A 7349-nucleotide genomic window follows, 5' to 3' on the forward strand; every position below is an offset into this window, starting at 1 on the left:
AGCCTCGAATGGCTAAACACAAAATCGAATCAAATCAAGAGAAAGTGTTTATTTTTTATTTACTAAACGATAAGACATTAAATAGCTTTGACAGCTTTGTACGACTTACTGCGCCTTAGTCGCTACTAAGTCCATGTATAATCTAAAACTCATCCCACACACATACACACATTTCTTGGCATACAAACCGAAAAGGAGCAAATAAACAAAGGCCAAAGTTGAACAGAAAGGAAAATGTTTCAAAATAAATGGTCAATAAATGATAAAATTACGCACACACAAACGCGCAGCGCAGATGACAAGCAAATGTGAAAATATTAAGATAGAGAACAACAGTTAGATTCGTGTAGCGACAAGAAGACAGGAAATAGGCTGGCTGATCGACGACCGAGCACACAGCTGTGCCGGCAGTGCTAGCTGAGAGGGCGAAATAGAATGCAAACAACAACCACAGCAACAGCAACAACAACGCATATGTTTGTTTGTGCGCCTGTGCAAACATATTTTCGTAAGCAGTTAAAACGATAGACGTGCCAATAACTGGCAGCGGCCCAGCACGCCAAAGAGCGGCGGCGATAAGACGGAGTAGTCAAACAAGAAAATGTTGAAAAAATTAAGTAAACGGAAATAAATATTTATGGCGGTCAAAGTGGTCGTAACGAGGTAAGCAAACAGCCAAAGGCAGGGGGTGAGCAAACGATGCCATTGAAATATATACATATGTTTGTGGCTGTGTGTGTGCCGGCATGCGTCCAAGGAAATGCCTTATTTTTAGACAATATCCGCTTGGGAATTGATTTGATTGCGTTCGAGGTCTAACGCTGGCGATTGAATTTATTTATGCACACATACAGTTGTGGCAAATGTGTGCAATGCTGGATAATAAATTATTATTTAACAAGAAACCAACACATGTTAGAGTATTAGTTAAACGGAGCGAGCAAATATATGCATATGTCTATGTAAAATATATTGTTTATTCTAAATAAATTGTGCAACTCGAAGAATACCTGTGGTTAAGGCCACATGTGCTAAAATTAAATTTCTTAACGCATTTTCCAAAGAATTGTTTTGTTCTTACAGTAAATAGAAATAGTTTTGCTTGAATTATGCCGAAGCTTTTTGTAATATTTTAAACACTTTTGCATATTTGAAAAACTGATATTTTAAATAACTAAAATGTTGAATTGTCCTTAACAAAGAAGGTATTTCATTTATTCTCAATAAAATCCAGTGCATTTTGCTTAAAATAAAGATACTTTCAGTTTCGTGCTTTAACTCACACACTTTCATGCCTAATGCCTCGTCAATCCGAACGTTTCATTCAACGTTCATTAGCGCTTAGGACAAGCAGCATTCATCAAAGTGTTATAATGTGCAACTAAACCACTCATCACTCACTCACTCAACTATACTGCATCATTAACATCAAATCACAACGCACTCATAAATGTCTCCTTTCTGCGCCTGCCCACCGCCACTCACACTCTCCTGCCCCTTGGCTTGTGGGCCTATTGATGGCAACTGTCACAAGCTTCCGCTTTGGTCCCAGGCACTTCCAGGTTGCACTTAAGATTGCTACAGCCGGTCGCATGTGCGCATTTGCTTGCCTCGTCACATGACCGCATAATTATCCCGCGCGTAGTCATTACACTATTCGAATATCCGTGTGCGTATGTTTGGTGTGTTAATTGCATACCTCGACTTACGACGACTAGCGCTTTGGCCCACCCACTCACTCGGCTGCCAGCTAGTAAATCGCCAACAGTCACTCGCACTAATCCTTCTTGAAACTTTGTGAGTGGTACTTACTTTTGCTTTTTTGTGCGCCCTGTATGTGTGCGTGTGAAGGAATGTGGGAATATATGCAAATGTGCTTAATTGTCAGACTTCTTAGCTCATCCACAACTCAGCTGGCACTTGTGGTGTTGATTTCTCAGTGCGCATTTGTATTTAATTATACTAGTGCAAGTGGTGTTATACTGCCGAAAAAGTAGCCGAGTGTGATGAGTGTCTACTTTTCAGCTTAAAAGTTGGCTGTTAAGGCAACCACTCCATTCTGGGCAACCAAATGTAGGCAAATACCTGTGACTTACAAGTATAGTTGGAAAATTAGCTTTATCCTATTCGAATCATTTCAAAAGTGAAAAATGGAATTACTCACATAACTGTACACGCGTATTTAACCAGTTTCCGCTTCTCACAGTTAATTACATTTCTCGCTTTAATTTCGCTTGAGCTAGATATGAAAAATGATACTGAAGAGAAATGTAAAAACACATTTCTATAAAATTGGTTACTTAAATCTTATTGATGAGCAATTTTTAAAAAATAAGCTAGAAGCCAAGACAATTTTAGTTAGTATATCCCAACTAATCGACAAAATGAATAATATTCCAACTTTCAAGGAATCATGGAAACATAATTATTCATTATCAGTGCTATGAAATTTTTCTAGGGGAGTTGGTTGCTCTTTTCATTCCTTTATTCGGGTTGAATAAAACTGTGAACATAAGTAGATTAAAAGGGGAACATTTCCTTGTCATAATGAGAACCGAACAAGATGAAAATAGAAAATATTTGAAGTATTGCTTCACTTGGTTTAAAGGGTCAAGGCGGAGAGTGAAAATTCAAAGAGTACAAGGCCGGGTACTTATTTGGCAGCTCGATACATATCATAGTCAGGTTGGCACTATAACTTGGTGTTGGTCTTTACCGCGTCAATAAGCCATCGCCCGACTGCATTGCGCATGACGACGCCAGTGGCGAAATTTTAAGTTTCGCCAGGTCTGCATCCATTCATCTTAGTTTGGGTCGTTATTTTCTTCGTCGACTACCAGGGAGCATCGTATCGAACATTTTGCAAGCTGTAGTGTCTTTTTTTTAAATTGACATCATGGACAAGGCTGCGTAATATTTATATGCGTCACACTATGTTTATATCGCCGAAGACTTCATTCAACTAATCATTCTATCAAATCCGGTACTACCCTTCACCCACGCGTAGAGGCCGAAAAGCTTTCGGAGCACTTTTCTTTCGAACGCTCCTAAAGAATGTCTTATCACTGTTGGCAAGAGTGATTCTCAGATTGAAGGTGGTAAGATTCTTTCGTTATTTTGAGTGTTCAATTTCAGATTAAAGTGTTTTTCATAATTTGATTTTTATTTTTATTAGTAATAGATTATGAAGTCAACGTGACGTTTTCCAATGAGAATTAGTGCGGAGATATGTAAGATCTGCTTACAAATAAGAAAACTTCGTCCTTTTGAAAACTTACAGTGATCACACCGTTACGAAACGAATCTCCAGTTAGGCTCTTGAATGAGAATGAGAGCTACCATTTTTATTATTCTCCTCGAACATAAGCTGAGCGGAACAACGCGATATTTCCGTATTTCTAATTGTTTGATGCAGATTATATTATTTGAAATAACCTTTTCGAGGCCGCATGCATATAATATATACATATACGGTGTCTGAAGGTTTTTTTTTCATTTTGATCAGAATATTCGCTTACAAATCGCATAAATTTGAGCTTTACCTTGCACATCCATAAAATATTCCGACCATTGCCGCCATATATCGCAATCATTTTTGTAGCAACTTAAAATTCATGTGGGTAAGTCGCACCTCCGCCGATGCACAGTCGTCACGTGTCTTAGTCTCATTTACATACTCGGCGTTTTTAATTGATGGGGCTGAAACGGAATCGCTGCAAATCCAATTTTATTGAAACGGCAGCACTCTCCATGCAACAACACATAACAGCGCTGATTTGACACCGCGACATGCTCATCACTTGACACGGCATGCCACACATGTTGAAAGCTATTTACACATGCACACACACACAACTTTGTTCTGTAAGCGCGTCGCAAACAGCGTTGATCGAACTTACAACAACGCATAAATTGATTCCAATGGCTGGATCAGCGTTAAGCATACACACACTCATGCGAGCGAGCACGCACATTTCTGTTGGCTGGCAAATACAATGCATTTACGCCTGAAAGATAAATGTTTACGCTCATCTTCGGGCAATTAAGGTAAATGGATTCTGCTGGTGTGAGGGCGCGGACGCGTACGCTGGTGCACATGCGGAGACACGTATACGAATGTGTGTGCACGCAGAGGTAATGTTTGCGGTAGGCGATGTGTCATTGTAACGGCGCATAGTTGATGCAACGAAATTTACGCCGCAGTTTGTATTCGCAAATGTGCTGTTCAGTGCCATTTTCAAGCAAACACGCAAAATATATTCGATTGTTGGGACGATTTAAAGGCAAAGTTGGTGAAAATATTCCAAATAAATACCGAAATATAGTTAGTTCCTAATAATTTAATACTGACGTTAGTGTCCGAAAATAGCCCAGCTTATTTAAAATCGTCGAAAGGAATATGTAATGCCTAAAAGTATGCCTATGAAATAAATAAAATATAAATTTTTTAAGGATCTGTGAATGGACGCCCTACCAGTTTCAAGCTATATCCTTTTTATGATATTTTTAGAGGTAAAAGGTATCATTCCACTAATCAAATAAATATGAAATGGGGTCTGCTTTGATCCTCAAAAGAATATTACAATATTTTAAGAAAGCTTTCATTTGATGACTTTTGTACTTATACTTATACAAACATACATATATATGTACAAGTATATTTAAGAGCTCACTTTCGTTGAAGCATGATAATATACCATACATCCTAAAAATTCATGTTGCTGCTTCGTTTCGTTTTACAATGGAATCTGAAACGAAAGCTAAGAAAGTCCACAGTTGGACATTTTGTGAAAGGGTTGCCAGCTGTTTTAAATCTATAATCCAAAAAATTTTGGAAATAGCCAAATTATTATTATATTGATATCAGTTTAAGATGTTGCAGGTATTATATAAAATATTGCCACCAGTTTAATTTTTTTACTCATCTAATAATAAGCGTCACTGATATCAATGAAAAACTATTTGGGAAATACTTAATATTTTTATATTGTACTTTTGCAACATGTTGCTACAGAGTATAATAGTTTTTTTCACCTAAAAATAATCGAGTTAGATATAAGGTATACGGTTTTGTTAAAAACTACTAAAAGCATGATAAATCAACAAATAAATGCACCAGAGACATAAAATTTTATACTTCGGATGATACATGAGGACTTTATAGGAACCGATTTCAAAATTGGACGATTGGCGTGGCACCGCCCACATTTCGGTAAAAACTCATATCTCAGTATCTATTAGACCGATATCCATCAATTGTATATAATGGTATGTAATATTATCTTGACATTCATATGTTATATAATCGGACTAAAACCACGCCTACTTCCCATATAACACAGTTTTAAATTCCATCTGATTCTTTCACATTCCAATATGCAAATCAAGCACCAATGAATGTATCGGGATAAAACTTTGCACAAATAAGGCACTATTTGTCCTTATTACCAAAAATTTTTCAAATCGAACAAAAACTATTCAAGGCCCCAGATACTGAATTTGTGGACCCCAGTTCCTACAGCGAACAATATCGTTCAATTTGTGAGATACATATATTATAATATTTAAAAATTACAAAATAAAAGTTATAAAAAATTGACATTAAATAACTGAAGAGCTCTTTGAGGTGTCCACATAAAAGAACTTTTTAAATATAATATTTCTTCTTTTCAATCAAATAAAAGCGCTTCTCCGGCGTTGCCTTGCCTTTACGCAGACATTGCCTCAAACAGCATGTGACCATTATGTACATTATTTGAAATTTAATCGCGACTTCATCATTGTTGTTTGCTTGCCAATAGAGCGTAAGTGTCATCGACGATTTGCTGCCAATTTGATGGCTTTTATGCGCGCGGTGATGTACACTCCGTCAGCAGATCGATGTTATTGATCAAATACAAATATTTTAGTACTTTGGTTTTTGTTTGCGATGTTGCATCGGTGTTTGTGGTCAGCAGAAAGTATGTGTTTTGGCAAAAGTTTGCAGCCATTATACATGATAAGGAATTTTGTTGGAATTTTGCTGGAATTTCGATTGCGAACATTTCGCTGTCATTCCCAGGGCAACTTTCATTAGCGCGCGCTGATAGAATTTCGGCAAATTGGCAGAACGGCAAGAGTTTGTCCAATGTTATGGAAGGAGTGTGCTTGTCGAGGCCTTACACTATTTTGCATTCAATTAAAAGTTTTCGCGCAAAAGTCTCGACGCGTCACATTCACTCGAGCTGGCCACCTGCCGCTTGTCCGCCGCCTGTTGAGCACTTTCCAAGCACTTAATGTTTAAACATTAGCATTAGGAATGCGAAATGCATGCGTTTGACAGTTGGCATTTGGCATTTGGCTTTTGGCTAATTTATTTGCTAAAATTTACTGCGACTAACAAAGAAACGGGTGAATTCAGTTCCCAAAATAACTACTTTATTTATTTCTTTGTACGTTTAGTATTTTGCAGTCGTGGCTAGTACTTTTATCATGTATTCTAAAACCTGTATCAATTTCATTAAAATCTACTAGGCGGTTGCGAGTTACAGTTGTCACCAGTTCAAAAAACATAGTTTTGAGAAAAACATAGTTTTGTTATTTGTCGAATAACTCAAAAAATAATTAACGGATCAACTTGAAATCTTCAGATAATATTTTCAAGATATTACACTTAACGAAAATGCAAATAAAAATTGATATTTTGAAAATTCTGACTACCCCTAATCCCTGAATATTATACTAAATAATATTAATTAATAAATTAACTAAAACTGTTGTTGTCAGGCATACCAGTAATTATAAATAATATATATGTAAGTTTATTAAATTTGCAAACCTTACCACCACTAATGTTGAACTGATGAATCAAACGATTACACTGTTAAAAAATTATTTTAATACAGCATAAATATTGTTTACAAAATACATTTTAAATAAATCAGCCAACCATGAAACCTGTTTTTACCTGTGTTTACATTTGATACAAATATCGATTAATATTTATTCGGTATATAAATAAAAAGGTAGTTTAAAAACAAATATATATATATTAAAAAAAAAATTAAAAAACCGCAGCCGGTAGGATTCGAACCTACGCTCCCAAAGGGAATCTGATTTCGAGTCAGACGCCTTAACCACTCGGCCACGACTGCATGTTAGTGTTAACTGCCAAAGTGTACACACGAACACCAATACACACACACAGGCACAAATTCGACACAAAAGTTATAATGAAATTTAAATCAGCAGCAAAAGTAATAGTCTAAAATCGCAATTGATAACAGCAATAAATAACTACTACTATATAACTCACGTACATGTGAGCCAAGCGATAAGATCTACCGTTTTATACATACCGATAATGAATG

At 36.5% G+C, this 7349-nt stretch overlaps 1 non-coding gene across 1 annotated transcript; it reads right to left on the reverse strand.

Moving 5' to 3' along the window:
- Positions 1–7051: 7051 nt before the first annotated feature.
- Positions 7052–7133, reverse strand: TRNAS-CGA (transfer RNA serine (anticodon CGA)). The gene has a single exon. It is a non-coding gene; the product is annotated as a tRNA-Ser (tRNA).
- Between the last annotated feature and the right edge of the window lie 216 nt (positions 7134–7349).

The sequence above is a fragment of the Bactrocera oleae genome, chromosome 4 (assembly GCF_042242935.1).
Source record: "Bactrocera oleae isolate idBacOlea1 chromosome 4, idBacOlea1, whole genome shotgun sequence".
NCBI lineage: Eukaryota > Metazoa > Arthropoda > Insecta > Diptera > Tephritidae > Bactrocera > Bactrocera oleae.